At 42.4% G+C, this 21,293-nt stretch overlaps 1 long non-coding RNA gene across 2 annotated transcripts in view; it reads left to right on the top strand.

The window, feature by feature from the left end:
* LOC114010815 (uncharacterized) overlaps positions 1-21,293 on the top strand; it is a 42,136-nt gene that overhangs the window by 5,882 nt on the left and 14,961 nt on the right. The window contains exons 2-4 of one of the 2 annotated variants that reach the window (XR_003552478.2): positions 10,805-10,899; positions 14,138-16,996; positions 17,985-20,459. This is a non-coding gene — a long non-coding RNA (uncharacterized LOC114010815). Of the gene's footprint in view, positions 1-10,804; positions 10,900-14,137; positions 16,997-17,984; positions 20,460-21,293 lie in introns of those variants that run through there. The other variant, XR_003552476.2, reaches the window with a different exon arrangement.

Below are 21,293 nucleotides of genomic sequence, written 5' to 3'. Positions count from 1 at the left end.
ATCTCAGAGCTCAGCTTTTAGAAAAGCTTTCAGCCATGTCCTGGCCAAGAGTTGAGCTAAAAGCTGTTGCAGTAGGTGTTTGGGCAGCCTGGTCAAGAGTTCAGCCCCTAGACCTCTGTGCAGGCAGGGCCTTAAATCCTTTTGCTGAGAACAGAGTGGCAAAAACTGACTGTGCAGCAAGCTCCACTTTTAAATCTAAGCAATGTTTTTTCCATTGGTTTTTAATTCAAATGGCTGTAGGGATGCTGTGATTTGAAGGAACTCTGTATCATTGCATTCACAGCAGAGAGCTGATCCAAAACCCTCTGAGGAGAGGGATGAGGTGCTCAAGGGAGCCAGCACCTGCTGGAGGAGGCCCCAGATCTGCAGTGCAGTTGGGCTGCAGGCAGCCACCTCCTAACCTCTGGCGGGTACATGCATGCTCATCTGAGCTATGGTAATAGCAGTGGCAAAAGGGCTGCCATCTTTGCGTGACAATTAATGTCTCCTCTCTGTCAGACCAGACGACAGAGTGTATCCAGGGCCTCTAACAGTTTTTAGGACTATAACAGGAGCTCTGCAAGTGAGCCTTCCCAAAGGAAGGGGTCTGATAATGTTTAACCTGACTTCCTCACAATTTTGTGTCTGGTTCTTCATACACACCTTCTCTACTCACATCTGACAACAGTTACCACATAGCAGGATCAAAAATACCAGTTTCTTTTACCTTTGGTATTGACACTTGATTTCTCGGACAGCTGCCACAGCAAACATAACACTTTTAATAGCACCAGTGAACAGGTATTTTACAGCAATATTCTGTGTAGTTGATATTGATGGACCTGCTTAGGACAAGGTAAACAAAAGGTAAACACATTTTTTTAGACATTCCCAAAAGCCATAAAATAGCAGTACTAGAGTCATTACAAAACCATGCTGTGTTGTTAGAGCATTTTACTTCCCGTAGTGTCATGGGAGGAATACACGATGCCTGTTGTAAGGCTACATCTTTAGCAGATAGTCCTCTGTGCTCAGTGATAGCATGCCATTTGTGACAGGATCAAGTAGCAGAAGATAAGACTCAAGCTAGCCACACGATTTCTCTACTTACTTGGGAATTCCTGTATTTTGAAGAGTTCAAAGAGGAGGTAAACTGGGTCCAGACTTTGTTTCTGGACTACTTCCAAGTGCAAGGTTACACTTCATAAATAACCTGTACATATTACCTTTCAATCACTTTTAAAATAAAGGCACTTCAGAAAAACATAGCATTTACTTGTTTGCAAGTCCAGGACTTAAAAGTTTCCAAGCCCTTCTTCTCTTTGTTATGTTAACAAAACCAGACATCCTCCTGCAGATGAGAATGGGGCAGCCACTGGTATTCTTGTTGGGTTGAACAATTACTTTCGAAATCTTCTTTTTCAGAGGCTTGTCATTGCTCTATGCTTCACTACTGATGTTTCTCTGTGAGTTTGGATGGGTGGAGTTCATTTTGATTTCTTGCTTTTCCTCTACCACCCTAATTATACCATCAGCTTTTTTTGCTGTCATAGTGCTTTAAGAAAAGTGTGAGTGACTGATACCTAAGACAATATTTGGAAAAGAAATCCCACCCCAGGCTGATTTCTATATTCATCTCCATCTTACCCTTTCATGTACCACCATCTTTAGGAACATCTTCAGCATATCTTCAGCCTCTCACAAAGCTGTTTAAGTGCCCTGATATTTCCAGGTTTGATATTTTAGATTATACTACCTTGGAGGCAGGGACTATGTCTTCCCCTTGTTCCTGCAAGTGGCAAGCACAAAAAGCTAGTGTTGCAACAGCAAAACAACTACAGTAATTTTAATTTAAAAATGTATCTCTGTTGTTTTGAACTCAAGGATACAAATGCACCTATTAACATGCAGTGTGGACCCAGTAAATATAAATAATGTATCTGAAAATGTGAAGAAGAGACTGATAAGGGAAAAAAGTGATATCTTCAAGAAACAGATGCATACTTTGTCTACTCCTCTTGTCTGCTTTTGAAGTAAGCCACCTTGCTCTGTATAATGTGTCGGTCTGCAGTCATCAGGAAAGTTGACATTTTTCACTCTGTGAGCAAAATAATTTTACTTAAAGGAAAGCTAATTTTGCTCAGGACAGACATTTCTGCCCCCAATCACAGTGACATAAATGTCAGTGTGTAAGAGTTTTACAAATTTTATGTCACCAAATTCACCAGACCAAAATATGTGGCTGCTGTGTCATGACATCTCAAGACTTCATTATACTATATCCCAGTCTGAGTGATGAACTGTTAAATGTGTCACACTTATGCACATACCTATGAAATAGAAGACTCAACGAAAGTTGTATTACGTGTGTAACGTAATGGAAAAAAGAACAGGATGGGGAATTGTTTTCTTTTTGTCTTGCAAAACATCTCATTTTCTTAGATATTTGCACAGCTCTTTCAGTGTGTTTGAAAAGTTTGAACTATTCATCATAAAGGTAAATCTGCGAAAAGCATCAGTTGTTTAAAAATATTAAGCTATAAAGGGGGTGGGCAGAGAGCTTACAACGAGTCCATTGTTCTGTTCTAAACACCGTCACTCCGGACTGGGAACAAAACTGAAAGCTGGACAAAAAGGAGGCCCAGCCATCTAGTGGTAAATAACGCTGACGTGCAGCCGCTGATGTCTGCCTTCCATGGGGATGCTCACAGGGCCCCCATGTGCTCCATAGAGAGAGAGAGCAAGGGACATGGCTCCGGTTTTGATAGGTGCAGGACTCAGCAGCAGTCGGACACCTAGGGAGCAAGCTAAAGTGCATAGGACCCTGCAGCCAAATTGGGAGAAAGGTTGGCAGGAGAAGTAACCATATCAAACACAAGGTTAGCTTTTGCTAGGATGACAAGGAAGAGCTGCAGTCAGTGTTCTACACTATAGAAGTACACCTATTTACAGTTGCTTGCTTACAGTGTTTATTCAGACAGTCTTTTTTACAAAATGTATCTGTGTCCTTGCAAGCTTTTACTTGCCACCCTGCCTGCATCTGTACAGCAGTATTCAGGGGAAATTTTGGGCAGTTTTCCATAATTCCATAGCAGCATGTCCAGAAGATACACACAACAGAATGGCACAATGTGCTCAGGTCCCACAACACACAAGGAAAAGTTGTAAGCCAAACTGTCACAATTGAAACAAGAATGGTGCAATCAAACAGCTACACAAAGCCATATGTTTAGTCCGAGCTAGGGTAAAACACTTACCTACCAAATTTATTGAGACTGAACTGTTTTGTATTGTTACAAACTAATAGTTTAACCTTGGCAAGGCCTGAAGAGACACCACAATAGTAAACCATTAAATACTTCAAAGAAAGAATAAAAACCATACAATGCATATGCCTGAATACCTCTTGGTATTCAGCCCAGTATGCTAGAGCTCCCATTCCAAAAGTGATGTCAGTGCTTAGAATCTCATATCTCCTTGAAAACCAGTCCGATGCAAGTCCTGCGGGGCCTAGTGTGCAATTTATTTAGGCATAGAGAAGAGGTATCCAGTGGAATAGCCTAAGCAGCCTGGACATTAAATGACCATTAGTTTAAATGTGAGTTGAACCTCAGTAAAAACATAAAGCCAGTTATCTGTTTACCCAGCTATAGATGTAAGTGCTTCACTTAACCAAGTTTAAAGATACCACCTCTCTTACATTGTGATAAGCAATTGATTTCAGTCTGCATTTGTTAACCTATGGAGTAGCAGCATGATATTGAATTCCCTGTTGCTACATTTTGCTCCAAGCTATTTTGACTGCTATTGAACTCTTTTGAAATATCAAATTTTGTCCAAAGCACATCTCATTCTTGCCTTACACACTCATGAAACTGCATTGCAGGTTGTACTCAGCTTCAAAACACTAGGCTCAGTACAGTCATGGTTTTACCAGGTAAATATGGAATAATTCTGCAAAACTCCAAATAGTTACTTCATGCTGTTAGTGAGAATTTTTGTAACTGAAAACAAAGTTTTGTTCCAAGTAGTTGCTGCAGCATGAACTGATTTTAGCAGACATGGTTGTTCTTATCAGAAAACACAGTACTGGAGGGAGTACAGAGAATAATATTTCCCTTGAGGCAGGGGATATCCGAAGTCAGCTCAGTCACTCTTACTTGCTGACAGCCACTAGCATAGAAAAGAAATATACAGCTGTTTCCTACTAGAATGGTATCAGCTACTATATCTCAAACTCTCACTTCTATTTATATAATGTTTCAATTACCTACAGTGGCTAGCTAAAAATACAGCGTCAGGAAGTGGGGGGGTGGACATCTGGTTGCTACTGTGAGGTGGTATTTGCCACTGATTCTCCTAGCAAAAACTGGAAAGTAGCTAGGGATACAAATCCATCATGAATGTTTTGTCTGGCTTCTGTTCTAAGGAGCATTGGGCCATGGAGTTGTTGAATCTCCCAACGAGCATTTATGCTCATTTTCCATCTGGTCTTTACCAAACATGGTCTCTCACCTGGCTAACAGGAGGAACTAACTGCCCAGTGCCTGCAACACTGTGTTCCCTGGCAGGATGTCTGCCTCACACCATCTGGCTTAGCCCCTCTGCTTTCACTGATAGATCACACCTGATATTTACTGTGAATCCTCCATTCCCAAACTTTGAGAGCTGTCTGAAACCACAGACATTAGAAGGAAAATGAGCAGAAAAGCTGTGCTTTTTACTTCTCTGTTTTACCCACTGGGAAGCTGAGGCAACGCATAAGCTGTATTGGACTTTCTTACAGCCATCTCTGTAAATCAGTGCCCAGGTTTGCTGCCTGTTCCTGTACTCAGAAGTCAGTAAGAGGCTAGGACAGAGAGCTAGACATGAGCAGTCTGCTTCAAAATCTCTCAGTCTGCTTTTCCTTTTTTCCAGGTGAAAAGGAACAGTGTCCAAATCTGCGTTCCTCTGCCATACGTTTTGGATATTCATTAGAACAGGGTTACTTTTTAACTACTTGAAACTGGAATTTAAAAGCTGCTGACTTAAGAAAAAGGAGTCAGGAAGGAGCACAACAGAGAAGGGATCAATGTTCTTGGGCAGAAAAAATGGAAACAGCACCTCCTTCAATTTGTAAAACACTCACTGGGGTCAGGGTGGGGTGGTTTGGCAATGAGTACAAATGTACACAATCCTGTAGCCATTTGCAGCTGTCTGTATTCAGAGCACCACTGCTGTCTTACTTTCTACGACTCTGCAGGTTGCCTGCTGCGCTCTGCAAACACACTCCTCTCCTGTGGTTATTTTTGAAGCAGCTCCTTAGAACAGATGAACAGATGTCCTCATATATGTCTCTTCCCTACTACATAAATAACAGTTTACCTCATGCTCCCACCATCCTTTTGAACTAAATAAATAAAAAAAAAAAAAAAAAGAGGAAGAGGAAAGACAGTATCCCTTCCCACTGGTGATTTCTGTTGTAGCTTTCATGGCAGTGTCACTCCACAACATGTGTTGCCCTCATGCCCTTCTTAGGGTGAACTACTGTCCTGATTTCAGATGGGATGGAGTTAATTTTCTTCTTAGTAGCTAGTGTGCAGTGCTGTGTTTTGGCTCTGATGTGAGAACAAGGTGGATCACACACTGATGTTTTTAGTTGCTGCTGGGTAATGTTCATACTAAGTCAAAGGATTTTCAGTTTCTGAGGCCTTTCCAGCCAGAGAAGCCTGGAGGGGCGCAGGAAATTGGGAGGGGACACAGCCAGGACAGCTGACCTGAACTGGCCAAAGAGGTATTCCATACCACATGACATCATGCTTGGTATATAAACTGGGGGAAGAAGAAGGAAGGGGGGGACATGCAGCATTATGGTGTTTGGTTTTGAGTTACACGTGACGGAGCCCTGCCTTCCTGGGGATGGCTGGACACCTCACCTGCCTGCCCATAGAAAGTAGTGAATGAATTCCTTGTTTTGCTTCACTTGAGTGTACAGCTTTTGCTTTGCCTGTTAAATTGTTCTTATCTCAACCCTCAAGTTTTGCATTCCTTTCTAATTCTCCTCGCCATCCCTCTGGGGAGGAGCTGGAGGGAGCAGGTGGGCGGCTGCATGGTGCTTGGTTGCCAGCTGGGGTTAAACCACTCCGCTGGGGACTGGCTGGGCATCAGTCAGTGGGTGGTGAGCAATTACGTTGTCTATCATGTGTTCTCTTTCTTCCTTTCCCTTTGGATTTTATTCTTTCCCTCAATCTTTCCATTATAACTGTTATTGTCATTATTGTTCTTTCATTTTCATTCAGTTTCAGTTATTAAGTTGTGCTTATCTCAACCCTTAAGTTTTACATTCCTTTCCAATTCTCCTTCCCACGCCTCTGGGTAAGGGGGGAGTAAGTGAGTGGCTGTGTGGTACTTAATTACCAGCGAGGGTTAAACCATGACAACTACAAAGGTTTCTTTCTGGCCTTCTTCCTTGCCCTTCCCAGGACTCTTCCCTCTTTAGTACCTTTCCAACTCTTTCCCTCTTCTCCTTCTCTAACCTCCTGGAAGCACTGCAAACACCACAAGTCTCACAGAAACTTCTTCTTGAGTAATTCTACCAAGGAAAGATCCACATAGACCAGTTACAATTTGTCCTCCTTGCATAGTCTTCCTGCAGTCAGCAGTACCATTGCTTGCCACCCAGGCACACCTGGTTTGGGCATCCGAGGCTCTTCTCGGGGAAGGAATGGTTCTTAACTATTTTGTCCTTCAATTCTCTTGGCAATACTAACATTGGTATATTCCTGAAGAAGTGAATTGAATGTGTGCAAAATGGGCTAGCTTGAGATGTATGGATGCTGACGTTTCCCTGTGAACCTGACAGAACCAAACCAGTAACACTAATAAGAACCAGTCCATCACATCACTGGAAAAAGCTGAATCAAACCACCATGCTTTCTCTTGGTCTCTCTTTAGAAACCAAGCCTGGCATGTTATTGCCAGCTCTCAGAGGATCTGCTCTGCTGTCCCACAAAGCAGCAAGCCCCAGCTTGTACTTCTGGCTTCCAAAGAATGTGCAGAGAACAGCCTTAACTCCAAGATTATGTAACTTGTAAACATTTAGTTTTAGGTGTTGAATCTAGGGGAATCAGCCAAGCAATCCTTCAGCCTGTCCATTCCAATGATTAAAGTATGTGCTGAGTCATGGAAAAACATACAGAGTAAAATATCTTTTATAAAGTATTTGACCTGAATATTATTATCTGGTACCTTTTATGCAAACAGGGGCTGATTCTGCTAGCCTTGCTCAGAGTAGCCAGGAAGTATCCTTATGGGTTTAACCAGAACAGATCAATAAGGTACTTTTCATGAGCAGGCAAAGCAAGCACAAGCCTGCAGAGGCAGAGGCAGAGCAATTACACAGGCCTACAACCTTTGAGCCCTTTGAGATGTGAAATCCCAGCTCAGAGCAAATCAATAGGAGTTTAGCGATTTTGGCTGGGGGTGGAGAGCTTTAACCACACAGCTTATTGGGCAATGTTCCTACCAAAGTACAACACAAGACCAATCTGCAAAGCCAAGAGCTTGGAACAAGAGAATTTCCCCCTGTAGCCAAGGCCCTATGTATGATCACCAATGAACGCCACTGGACGCTAAAACAAGATATACTCTATAAAATGCAACATCTCAGAGACAGTCCTGGTGGCGTAATAGCATTCCCAAATGGCTGTTTTAGCACTGTTGCCAACAAGACCTCTGGAATGCCAAACAAGGGTTCAGTAATTGCTAATGCTGCTGGGTTATATTTGCTCCTTTCCAGGTGACTGAAAAATTATCAGACTGTCCATTTCTACTCCTCTTCTTTGCCTGATGTCTCTGAGACCAAGATCCTACAATCTGGGGTGTCTGCAGCAGCTTTGTTACTGGTGGCATAGGGGTTATAGACATGCCATAATGTAGGGGCAGATTTAAATTGGACTCACAAGGTTTGGAACTTCTTTTTCTGTTTGTATTTTATTTATTTTATTCTTTCTTTTTTTTTTTTTACCATGCAGTCTCTTAACAGCTGTGCTCCCCCTAATGCTGGAAAAGGAAAATAGGTCTTCTACTAGTCGGTACTAAGAGTAGATTCAAAGATGCTTCACACACAGACAGGCCTTTGACACCCTGCGGAGGTTTTTAGCCTTATATTACATCTCCCAGCATGATTTGGCCAACAGAAGAAACAGAGAATGTGTGCTGCCCGCTAGGCACAACTCTGTGCTACACTGTAAACTATTACACAGTTGTGTTTTAACATGGAAAATGGATCTCAGTTGTGATTTCAGGAAGAAGTCGTTGGCTCAACTGCTCAACAGTGGGAAAGGGAAAGCTTTAGCTGCTGCTCTGCCAAACAAAATGAAAACCAAATCCAGTGTGACATGAGTGTGGAGATGCACACTGAAGTTACACTACAAGGTTCTAGATAGTAGATGTGCTAAAAAAAGCCCCCACACCCAAATGCAAAACTAAAATAAAAGAAATTAATTAGAGGAGACAAAGTAAGATCAAACATCCTCACCCCAAGAGCAGCTATGGTGGGGCACACACAGGCTTCAGCACCCTTTCGCTGGCACATGGAGCCCATGGGTAGCGGTACGAACACGGTTACACAGAGCTAAAAGGATGCACTGACCAAGGGTCAGGTCATGGAACAAGAACATGTTTCCTTTTCATGGGCTGCAGGGTGGGGGTGGGCTCACCGTGGAAGCCACCAGAAGGCCTGAGAAACACTCAGTCCAGCTGTGGTACAGCATCCTCCATCAGAAACACTGAGGCTCTTAGCACGTTGGTGGGGCAGTGAAGGAGACCAAGGCAGTGCAGACCTCTCTGTGTCCTTACCCGCTGCAGCAGGCAGGGGCTTAAAATCCCCCACATGCCTGTTTCCATTTCAACTGAAAATAAATAGCTCACTGTCAGTGCAGTACAGGAGAGGGGAAGGAGAGCACCAACAGGACATTCTCTTTAGGGAAATAGGCTGAAGATGGTGGACAGCAGCACATGACACTTGCTGTTGCTGGTCCTCCACCAGCTCTAGGACATGCTTCCCCATCTCCACCAGGATGACACTTCCTCCCTCCCACCACAGCCCAGACATCACCACTCCCATACAGCTATCCTGGCAGCTGGGAGGTTGGGCCAAGAAAACTCATCCAGGGTGGACATGACACCGTGCTTCTGGCAATGGAAAGAGCTTGCTGCAGGTCATGTATGCTTTCACCCTGCCACAAAAGCCCAGGCGACCTCCTCCAGACACATTCTGTGCCCTACAGCCAGCAGCTGAGAAAAACACCCCACCAAAACAACCTAGTGCTGTTTTAGTTAATTTTAAACCAGTGAAAGCTGATTATTGCTTAGCAAGCCTAATCCATGCCTGCTCTCTAAATACAGAGAGAAAAGTGTGTACGTTTTCCCTTATATAGCAAAGAACACTAGGACAAGAATCTCTTTAGGAATTATGACTCAGAGGACTTGATGAAAGCTGTCCAGTTTGATCCTTTTTCTTTCAAACTACCACTGGAGCCAGAACTTGAAATTCTGCTGCTCTAAAGATCTCAGCAGCATGGTCAGCTGTGTGCTATCAGCACTCCAATACTGCAGGCTCACACACATTGAAAAAAATATTCCCACATATCAGCAGCAGTAAATTTCAGAAGCAACAGCAGCAGCCAACAAAAAATAATGGAAACCTAGGTGCCCACGACAGCAAGAACAAAGGTTTAGCAATACATGTCATGCTGACTGCATCAAACCATGGGCAACAGATGTGCTTTGACACGAAATCCTCTTTCTTCACATTTAGGTGTATTAACTGTTTGAGTGAGGGCTTCCTCCCACATACTTATTTTCTATCTCCCTTAATGCGTGGCATTCTGCCACCAGAGAGCAAATTACGTTCACCTTCTTCTTCGGGTCACAAAACAACTCCAGCCATGCTTGAAGCTAAGCAGTCTCTACACTGCCACCACCTGAGTCTTACATCAGTTGAAGCTTATTTAAAGGCAGCAGACATCAAAGCCTTGTCAAGGAAAACATTCCTCCTGCAAAAATTGCATAGTGAAAGGCAAGGGCAGGCAGTTACAGTCCACAGATCTTCTAAAAGAATTTAGAGCGAAGAGCAGAATTGTGCTGAAATGAAAGCAATGCAAGGATGCTGCTAGGTTGCCCACATCCTCTGGAGACAGGGTAAGGTAGTAGCTTCATCTTCAACCACCACTTGTCTTGGCCCTCTGGCAATAAAGCCAAGAGCAAGGAGCAATACCTACACTCTGATTCCCCTTCTCTTTCTGCAGATGGAAAATACACCAATTTTCAGATTGCTTTTATGCCTCCCCATGCTTCATCACAGCAAATACTTGCAGAACATGCAGTGCTTCTCTGTTCAACCTGTTCTGAGCTGCCTCCTTCTTAGACCCAGATCATTCCTTCAGCCTACTCTGCATTGTAGCCTTTGCTTTTCTATTTGCATGGCTTGCTGCGGGGGGTGTGGGCGTGTGGGGTGTTGCTCTCCTTACGTCCCTACAGTGGTGAAACCTGACAGGTTTAACCTAAAGCCATAGCTTCTCTTACTGCTGTCACTGTAATGAGAAACAGATCTCTACTCAGAGTTTTCATCATAGATGCATACCAGATAAACTTGGCCCATCTGTATAAGGTTGAATGACAGTCATAAAATACTTGAGTCCCTTCAAATTTGACCTACAATACAATTTTTAAATAGTATGAGTACTAGTAAAATTGCACCAGCATGACCTCATAGGTCTGTATAATCACTAGATGAAAAAGCATATATTAATATTGCAAGGCTTAAAAACTGTTTCTGATACAGATTGAACAGAGTTAATGGACACAGCAGCTCCATGGATCCAGTTGCACTCAGTCCTGATGCCTTTTGTGGAGGGATGGGCATCTTTTCTAGTACAGGTGAGATCTATAAGAATAACCCTTTGATAAGCATCACCCAGACTGGTCTGTAAGGAGCTTTGTATCATTCAAGTTTGTTATTTCCTTGCAAACCAAAGCAGTGATTCCGATGAGAATGAAATAATGAGCATCTGGGGCTTCATGACATACAGTGATGGTGAAAAAAAATGCAGATGGGTGCCACCATCAGTAACAAGATGTTGTAAGTGTTTGTTCATAAGTGTGTAAGTGCTTTCCTTTAAGGGCAGTCATACACCAGAGCAGTGCTAATCTGCCACTGAGAGCTTTGCTCCCCTACAGACATCAGCATCTTCTTATCATCTTCAGTGCAGTTGCTTTATCATTATCAGCAGGGCCCACACCAAATTATTTGCAGAGGGGCAGGCTGGTCAGGTTATCTGGCAGCTTTAAAGCTGTCTTTCTGACAAATACCACATGTTCTGCTCTAGCAAGGAGCTAACCCTTACTTGGAACAGTAAAGCAAACCTAGTGGTAAATAAAACTAAAGTCAGATCCAATTAATATATCTGAAGGTAAGCCTGGTAACATCAAGCAGCCAGGTGAGTTTGACACTTGTATTTCCACAAAATACTGACAGTGGCTGCAGATCACATCTGTTATCTGCTGTATGGCCCTGCACCCACAGGAGCCATGTGCACTGTAAAAGCGGGCCTTGTCTGTGGTTGTGAAAAAAGGTGTGATCATAGTTGATATTGTCTAAGGCAAGATAACTAATGCAAGGTAGGTGAAAGAGCAAGTCAGCTGTATTTTTAACAAGAGCTGACAGGATGAAACAACTGATCAGCAACATGCAGTGCTCAGTCCAGTGTGACCCATACCAAAACTACAAACAGCTCTATCCTTGATAGGATACGAACTATCACACACTAACACCACCTTTTTTCCCCAAGCAAATATGTGTCCACAAAGTCAGAGAGCAGGAAGCATGTCCTTCCCCCCTTGGGTAAACCCACCTAAAGACATGGAAAATCTGTCACTATAACTTTTTTGTGAAGCCATTTCGTATGGCAGATGTACATTTGCAGAAGGCCATCCTGTGACAGATACCACAAATAATTGCTTGGGGGACAAAACACACTAGTCTTGTGATTTCATGTCCCTTTTCCATTGCCTTTCCATGGGCACGACAGTTTTAACCTGACCAGCTGCAAGAAGAAAATAAGCTCATCCAGAGTACGCTCACATTTAAGTAGTGTATTATATCTGTATCCGTAGTCCCTTAGCAGCAGTGGCAGCCTCCAGCGCAAGAACGCCTAACCACATTTAGGGAAAATTATAGAGCAACAACAGGCCATGCACTTTGTGCACAATCCCTGAAGTCAGCGAAAATTTGTGTACACTCTCAGTGACACCTGGCAGCAAAGGAACTGTTCAGATTGTTTTAATAAGATGTTATGCACAGAGTCAAAAAGCCAAAGTCCTACACTTACAGTACCAGAAACCTGAGAATCAGAAGCCAAATTCTTTCCCTTATTGTCAGCCCAAAGGCTGACACAGCAGATTCAGCGACAAGCACTGCTGAGCACCAGCAGTGCCTACAGGACTTCTTCAGTCTTACCACCTTGCTCAAAAAGATGCCATTCTACTTTGAACCTTCATTAAAGAACCAGGCTGAGCTGTCAGCATGACTCAGCAGCAGTCACATCCAGTTTTCACATTTAGCTTTTGAATCTTGTGCACAGAGTTTATCACTGCATTACAGGTCTCAGGAAACTAAGATAGTAAACGCAGCATATGCATTACATCTAGGTCCATAACACAGAGTTACTTCAATTAAACCTGACGACCGGAATAAAATGCAAACTGGATTTATCTAAAAATCTTACAGTCTTCCTCCTATTACTATTTTTTTTTCCAAAGGAAATTAGATACCTGCCTGGAATTTTCTGTTATTTAAGCTTGTCTTCTATCACTTCTTGAAAGATTTGTATCCCTTTACAATTTGAATGTAAAAAAAGTATGTTAAAGAAGCTATAATGTGGAATGGCTGGTATTTTTGTAAGCTTAAGAAAAGTTTTAATAATAGATTACAGTAGAGAGGTGTGGAAGTGTATTTTATGGAGGCAAGGTGAGGAATATTCATTAAAATTCCCTTATTGGTAGAACTTGTACACAAATAAAGCATGATTGGTTTTGGAAATATTTCTATCTTCAACTAGATTTGTCTAGGAAGGATTTCAGGAGGCAACATGATACAAAGTCTGATAAGGCATTTCTTTGGCAGAGAAGAATTAACAGTTCTGCATAGGAGAGTTGTAACAATTACACCAGGGTCAGGCTTTTACTCCTTTGCAGACACAGAGTCTCTCAAACATGGAAACTATGCACCTGAGATTCAGGCTCTAGTAACAGGGCAGATTCCCTAAAAAGTAAAATGACTATCTATGAGAAAGTGAAGGGTTTGTACATATGAGTATTTATCAGCAACAGTAGTTCTTTCCTTTTTACAAGCTTCACCATGAATTCATTTATTGTAGAACAATCAAAGCAAAAAAAAACCCCACAAACATACCACCAAAAAAACCAAACAAAAACCCCTTCCCCTCAAGTGCAGTTCTTGGTCTGCAGAGCCCAGAGGGAGAAGGGAACATATGAAACTCACTCACAGTGACAAAGATGAGTTTACATGATGAATCATATCTCTTACTACTTCTGTTTGACAACAGAGTTGAGCCAGCTAAGCCTGACTTCCCATGGCAAAATGCCTGATGTGAAAAATTAAGCTGGCTTTGTTTATGGCCATTTTATTTATTAGGTCACAAGTTTCCTTAGTAATCAAGAACCCATGGTGCTGTTTGCAAATAGCTAACACAACAGGCACAAGCACAGGAGAGAAGGTTCCTTTGCAAGTGTACACCATTTGAATTTGCTTATTTTTAACTGAAAGAGGACATGCAGCAGCAAAGTGAAAAGCACCGAGGAACGATGGACAGCTCTGCCAAGTGAAATCCAGTCTTAATGATCCGACTACTACCAGGGTCAAAAAATAAAGCTTGTACCTGAAACAAACCTGGTCCTCTTTATGAGGTGAGGTGGACTTGGAGAGTGGCAGCTGGTACTGTTTTGGAAAAGTGCTGCTAATTATCAGAAAGAGTTGCTTCTTTGAATTCAAAATCAGATTTTGTGCTTCTGTAATTCCATTCTTCTTAAGACACAGTCTGCTAAATTGCAAGACTGCTATTTACATACAGTAACTGTATGGTTTGCATTGCCCTAGGTCAAAGGAGTTGTTAACCAGATTTCCAGCACTCAGCAACTGAACAACCCAACAGAAGGGAAGACACAAACTAAGCTGTAAACAGGATGGGTAGAGAGCACAGTTTTTTTTTAAAAAAAAAAATCCAACGCAAGGATCAGTATCTCCACCTTCTTTTGTTAAGTGGTAGTGCTGGCATGTCTGCCACCAAACTGAATTGGAAAGGGAGGCTCAAAGACAAGCGACTACAGGGGATGATGCAGATGGAACTGCCTCCTCGCAAGGCATTGCTATGCTGGAAATCCAATTGCTGTGAGAACATCTAAGGCCAATTCTATGAATTTGTTCAGAAAGGGACTCACCAAATTAACAGAGACACATCAGTCAGTAGCTATTAAACGTGATAGTCTAGGTGCAGGGTTTTTTGCCAAAAGTTGACAAGGTGTCCCAGAAGAAAGATCACACTATACATCTTTCATTTCTTAAGCTGTTTTCTAATCATCTGTCATTAGTCACTCTTGGAAACAGGACATAAACTTAGGTCAATATTTTAACCAAGTCAGTATATAGGAGGATACCTTTTCCTGTCAGCCCCAAGTTTAAAATAACCGTGGTCAAGAATACAGTATGTGCCAGAGGAAGGCAAACAGCAGCACTCCTGGCTCCCAAGCAAGCCAGAAAAGCAACTGTCTGCATGAAATGCTCCAAGCAATAAAGCATCTGTTTTGTAGCTCTACTAGCAGAAATGAAACCCCTGTGTTTGGAGGAATTTTTTGTTTTTTAAACTGTCTCCAAAGAATAAACAGGCTCTGGATTTCATCACATGAAGTAAAGTAAAGCATATTCCCTTTTTTAGTGACGGTCTATGGAACATTAGTTTAATAAGAGAAAACTCCTGTCAGCTCAGTCTACTGTTGTAGTTACACGTAGTTCATTTTTCCTACTTATACCACAACCTATAGTCATAGATAACAATTAACCATATGAATAAAAATATCATAGTTTTGTCCTCCTGAACTGAAGGGAAATAGTCTCATCAAATAATGCTGAAAACTGCTATCAACGCTTTCAAAGGCATCTACCATGGGTTGAGTTACCTTTCTAACCAGGACAGCCACAGAGAACTGCTGCAACTATGGCATTTTGTGACTTGGACTGTGACATGGCACAGGAGCCTTTTCTGTAACACTTAATTTTCCTCTTGCACATCTGATGTTGCTAGATAAAAGAAACAAGCTCTCTGAAGGGCTCAGTGCAAAAGCCACCTGCAGGGGGATGTGGCATGAGCTGAAGTCTGTTGATTTTTCCAGTTGTTTTTTTTTTTTTTTTAAGTCCTTGCTGGGGCAGATATGAACAGCTGTATAGGTAATCACAGTGAAGGTTTTACATGATCCTAAATGATAAACACAAAACCAACTGTTGGGAAAAGGGCAGGCATTATTGATTTCTACCTTGCTTCACCTGTGCTTTTTTAGTGGAGTTCCATTTGGGACATGCTGCCTTCTGCCATAGTGCAAAATGTTTACCTCTACATGTTTACCACTTGAGATTTTCCATGTTACTATTTTATTACTGCTTGAGGGCACATGATAGCTGGGGGCCAGCACCTGGAGAATGTGCTCTTGCAAGTACTTGAATTACCATCCCATCATTTCAGGCAGGAAGGAGGTGGGAACAGGCCCGGCTGGTAAGCCTTTCCAAAGCCTTTCACACACCTGGTGAAGCTCTCAAGCACTCCCTTGTGTGATCCACAGCCTGCTGCAGGGAAATACATGGCCATGTTCCCTCAGCAGCTCAGCTCTGCTTCGTGCATGGAAGGGAGGATGCCCAAAAGCCAGGGGTGGCACTGGAGTCAGAAAGCGAGTTTGTAGTCCAGCTGGACTGGAGCTGTTCTAACCTACGCCCTTGGCATACCATCTCCCTCCTGCTAGATCTTCCTAATACCTGCCAGTTCTGTGTGACTGAGGAGTTCCTTTATCCAGGGCAAAATTCTTAAGCCACACATTCCTATCCCTGCCCCTTTTTATAGTCTTTGCAGCAAAATCTTGACCACAACAAATGGTCCCTGTGTTGTTTGATGACAAAGCACAAAAGAAACTTTGCTGAAGGGCGTAAAAAAAAAACCCAAAGGCTACGTTTAAGCTGTTACCCATGCAGAAAAGTTGTTGACAATGTACTCAGAACAGAACAGACCAAATAAACTTGAAGCTACAAGGCTGAAATCACTGGAAAACAAGAACTCAGTTGTCAGTGTTCACTGATTATTTTTTTTTTTAAATAATAAAAATCACTAGGTCTCACTATTGAAACAAAAGTTTTAAGTAGCAGCTTAGCTGAATTGTTTCCCCTTCTACAAGATCTCAAACTCAACTGAATGTTCCTGCTGTAAAGTATCACAAGGACAGAGGCAGAAGACAGATAGGGAAACCCATGGGACTGCATTTTCTACCCCAGTACTCCTCACACAGACACAAAGACCTGGGTGGACTTACGCAGACTATCAGGAAGTCCCATAAACTTACTTTTCTCTGCCTTTCCTACATTCAGGTCACCCCAGAGCTAACATCGGAGAAGCACATTAGACTAATGCTAGGGCAAGCTCTGTCCTGAGAGCAGAAGCCTTTTATTTTCTGGCTGAGTACTGATGTTTACACAAGGACTTTGCCTCACAGAACTCAAGCTTCTTTCCCCCTCCATTTAATTTTCCACAGTTAAAATGCCTTTACAGTCAATTGTTTCAAGCTCAAGGCATAGCTCAGACTACAACCTGGAGAACAAATTGCCCTGTTCAACAAAACCATTTCACAAACTCCAATTCTTCTCTGCTTTATTAAGGGATCACCATGGACAAATCAGAAAAACTTGAAACACTGCATTAAGGTAAGCAACTGGTAGAATTGTTACATACCTCACAGAGCAGGGTTTGACACCAAGGATGAGTTGTAAAAATTATTCAATCTCCATCATGTCAGATACCAGGTTCAGCATCTGCCTAGGGTCCAGGTAAATGCTTTGGCTCAGCTGCCTTCTATTTGTCTTTATTACCATCATTAATAATCCTTTTCTCACTGGAATTAAAGTTGGGATGCTACTTGCTTGCTGTACACACTGGCATAAAAACTGCAACATGAGTCATCCATCCCCTGATGCCATGAAAAGGTATGCAGTGTTCGCACATGCTACGCCTCTGAGCTGTTTTGAAACTTCAAGTCCAGTAAAGGAGTTTTTATTGTTTATAGCCCAGCAGCTGCATTTTAACTAGGCAAAAGGCTACCTGAAGAGAAAGTGCACAGCAAAAGCAGCTGGGAGAAGCCCACTGCCTGAGGCACTCTGGCTGGCACAAAAATGCTGCACACGCAGCTCCCCTCCTGCCAGCAGACGCTGTGCTGCTGCCCGTGTCACACAGACAGCTCTCCTGCTGCTTGAGCAAAATTTTGCCAATTGTAAAAGTGCAGCTTCTCTGAAACATGCAGAGTGAAGTATGAAATGTTTTGTTCAGAGCCATTTAGGCTCAGACCTATAGAAAGGAGGAACTGTAACATTTAGGACAAAGTCTATAGATTTTAATAGTATATTGGGTTGGCCTTTTAGATTCAGCAGGAGCTGCTCCACAGCTGTTTCACAGCTCAGTCACTGCTGAGCAATAGGTTCAGTGTCCTTTGGCACACTCCTGTGAGCCTTCTCCTCTATCTGCTACTGGACATCCCCCCAAAGATGATATTCACGGGCACAACTGAAAGGTTATCCTGTTATCCTAACTACGCGCATTCTCCATTTCTATGTCACAGCTCAGTTTTGGGGGAAAAGAGAAAAAACCCCAAACTTAAATAGATGTACCAGGCAGCTAAGATTCTCTTCTCTCCTCCAGGTGAGCCAAGCCAGCTGCAGCCAGCCCAGCCTGCACGTAGGTGCCTTAAATCAACATGCTGTTCAAGAACTGTTTGAATATTTTAGTGCTCTGCCAATACAATTATCATTGAGCACAGCTCAACAATGCTTTGGAAATCCTCTGAAACCCTTATAAAATAGGCAAAAATAAAGCCTCTCAAAACGGACACAACACAGGGCAGAAACCGTGCTTTTCCAGCCAGAAGTACTCTCACACATAGCTAAGTGTCCATACAAACCTTGCTAACTCTGTCCCCAGCACTGCAAGGCACAGCAGCTAGGGACAGCCAGCAAGTGATCTCACTGCAAACAGCTCATGCTGCCAAAGCGTTTTACTCCCATCCTGACACACACCAATTCTGCTGCACATTCCAGCAACTGCTTCCTTGAGGGGCAGGAAGACAGAGCTAGGCTAGGGCTGAAACGTGTTATAATGAAAGTATACACAGGGCAGTGTTTCAGAAAAGCTAAGTCTGTTACTCAAACCTAGAAAAACTTGAAAACATGTGTAAGACTGAGTTGCCTCAATATGGTTTTACTAGAGATGACCCTAAACACCATACTCTTCAGTGCAATTAAGATGTAGCCTCAAGAGCATAAATGAGAAAAGGTTGTTAGAGCTGCATTCAATTCAGAGTTAACCGTGTTCCGGCAGAACACCTAGAATTCCACAGGAATACTCATCTTAGACTGTATCACAATATTAAAAGCCACAAGGCAACAGTTAGTGCAGTAACATCAGGTGCACCAGATCCAGGAGCACATTTCTACACTGCAATATAAATATAGCTGGTGAAGATTACCTCAGAGGGTAGAAGTGAAAACCTCATCTCTCAGTCCTGGAGCTTACTGAAGATAGCACATAAAACTATAGCAAGAACTTACAAACCACAACCAGCTTCCAGCTGCTCAGAGCTGTGTCTTGGGGCACCCCCTCAGCAATAACCACCGTGCACACTGCAGGGACAGACCTGCTGCACACACATGACTGCAGAGGGCAATGTCTGAACAGCACCCCAGCTAAAAGCAAACAGTAGCCAAGGAAAAGCATCCAAACTGTTAATTCTTCCTTCATCATTTTTACATTTCACACAAATGTAAAAGAACCATTTCCTGCTTAAGAAATCATCTATATCCAAACAGGATTTTGGGGGGGTTTTTGCAGTACATTCTTGTAACAGTTCACTGCTGTTGCAGCTTATGACTAGTCTGCTATTACAAACCCTCAAAACACTGGTAAACCCCCGAGTTTAATGAAGGTCAAGCGAGACAAATCCACATGGCCCAAAGTCACATTCACAAACTTAAGAAAACATTACATTGAGGATTTGTGTCTACTTTTGCAATAAAGGAACAGCAGTTCCTTGCAAAGGGAATTGACCCTAAAATTGCATTGCTTTTCAGCTAAACCTGTTGGTCCTTGCATCTACCTTCAGTTTTTTCTCCCCAGAATACCTCTGAACAATCCAATCTCAGTTCTGCCCTTTATGCCCACCTCACCCCCGCCCCACAGTTTGTGCATACAGGGAAGAAACCTCGCTAGTGAATTAAGACTTAAGCCTTTTAAGCTTTTAATTTTTACCCAAACCAACCTGGAATGCATCTGTCCCTAGATGGCAGCCTACAGGTATTTCTCACTTGCCTTTAAAGGATGAACTCGAGGACAAATTTTCCAGGGTCAGGGAAACTTTGAAGCAGCACCTCCACCGCTGAAGTCAGTAGTCACCACTTCCTCACGACTCAGGAACACTCCCATTTCAAATGTGAAAGATGAACTGAGGCCATGCAGTGACATCAGTTTACAGCAAACATCTACTCTCGTATCCAAAAATTCTCCAGTATTAAGTGTATAGCTGTGCAATGATACACCTACAGAGATTGTTTCTGTCTGGCCTTAAAAGCCCCATAATGGATAGCACAGACAAACTGCTCCTCCAAGTTCACAATACTGTCTCCAGCTGTTCAACATCAATAGGGTGGCACAACTGGATCACAGGAGCTCCTATTAGGAGATCACCTGCAATTTGCTGCTAGCTAGTACCACTGTACAAATGTATTCAACTACTACCTATCTATGAAACTATGGCAGACAAGGGAAGAGCAGTCAGCAGTATTTTTGCAATCATGTTACACAGGTTTTGTTTAGAACAAGGCTGACCTGTGGGTGAGCTGCAGAAGCCCTAACTGCAAATGCCAAACTGAGGGGTGAACACGTATTTCAGAGTAGTACCTTATTAATTTATCTTTGATTTGCATTTCTATACATCCCATACAGAGTCAAGAAGCTGAGACATTCAGTTCCTCAGAAGCTTTATTTTCATTCAAGCTACACAAATAAAGTAGTACCTTCCAATTTCCCATTATACTTTCTGCGTATTTGTACGGCTCAGCAGGGTGAGATGCACTAGGATAACTACCCTGTACGTATGGAGGAAGACTCAAAACTAGCTTTACTTCAAAGAATGCCAAACCTTACCTACAAGGTTGGCTCCGATTCCTTGGTAACATAATAGGCACAACATAAGGGAAAAAAAGATTGATCTAAACTACTTATTGTAAGCAAAATCCAATAATTCATTACAGAAAGTCATCCAAAGTAACCTTTTAGAAATAATGGAAGTTTTCTACTTTGAAAAAAATAGAAAAAATAAACATGTTATTTTTGCTTTATATATGATTCACACACATACTTTCAAGTATCATTTTCACCATTATCACACTTACATGGGTAGACATAAAAAAGTTAAAATCCCATAAGCAGACTATTATGCCAAAGCAGTCACACACCGTCTTTATCTGGGTTTAGCAACACCTGGAATTCTCCATGGGATCACAGCAACCAAAAAAAGCAGTGACTATACTCAGTGTAATTTTTCCTTTTATTAAACTTCTTTTAATAAGGCTTGAAAAGTATCAGGATTTAGAAAAACGGGTATGGGAAAAGCAGAGGCAGTCAAATCCCACAAATTCACAGCTAAGCTTGTCACACACTCAGTACTAGCAAGGAATAAAAAAAATAGATCTTTTTACCAGTTATGCTGGTATCAGTTTGCCTGCTAACCAAACTGACTGACTTCAGCTAGGTTGTTTTTACATTTAAGGCATCACACAAAAGAAGTTAATGCTAGGAAGCACAACAATCATTATGTGCTCAGCCACAATTCACATTTAGCTCTGGACAACAGAACCTGCTTTATTTCCAAATAGGAAGGCTAGAAGGGCATCCCACAGTCTTTTGAGGAAGCCCAGGCAGCAGAAGTGATCACGGTTTTAATCACAGGGGAAGGAA

Source organism: Falco peregrinus, chromosome 2 (genome assembly GCF_023634155.1).
Source record: "Falco peregrinus isolate bFalPer1 chromosome 2, bFalPer1.pri, whole genome shotgun sequence".
NCBI lineage: Eukaryota > Metazoa > Chordata > Aves > Falconiformes > Falconidae > Falco > Falco peregrinus.
The sequence above is the reverse complement of the archived record's forward strand: the minus strand, read 5'-3'. Positions and strand labels throughout refer to the sequence as shown.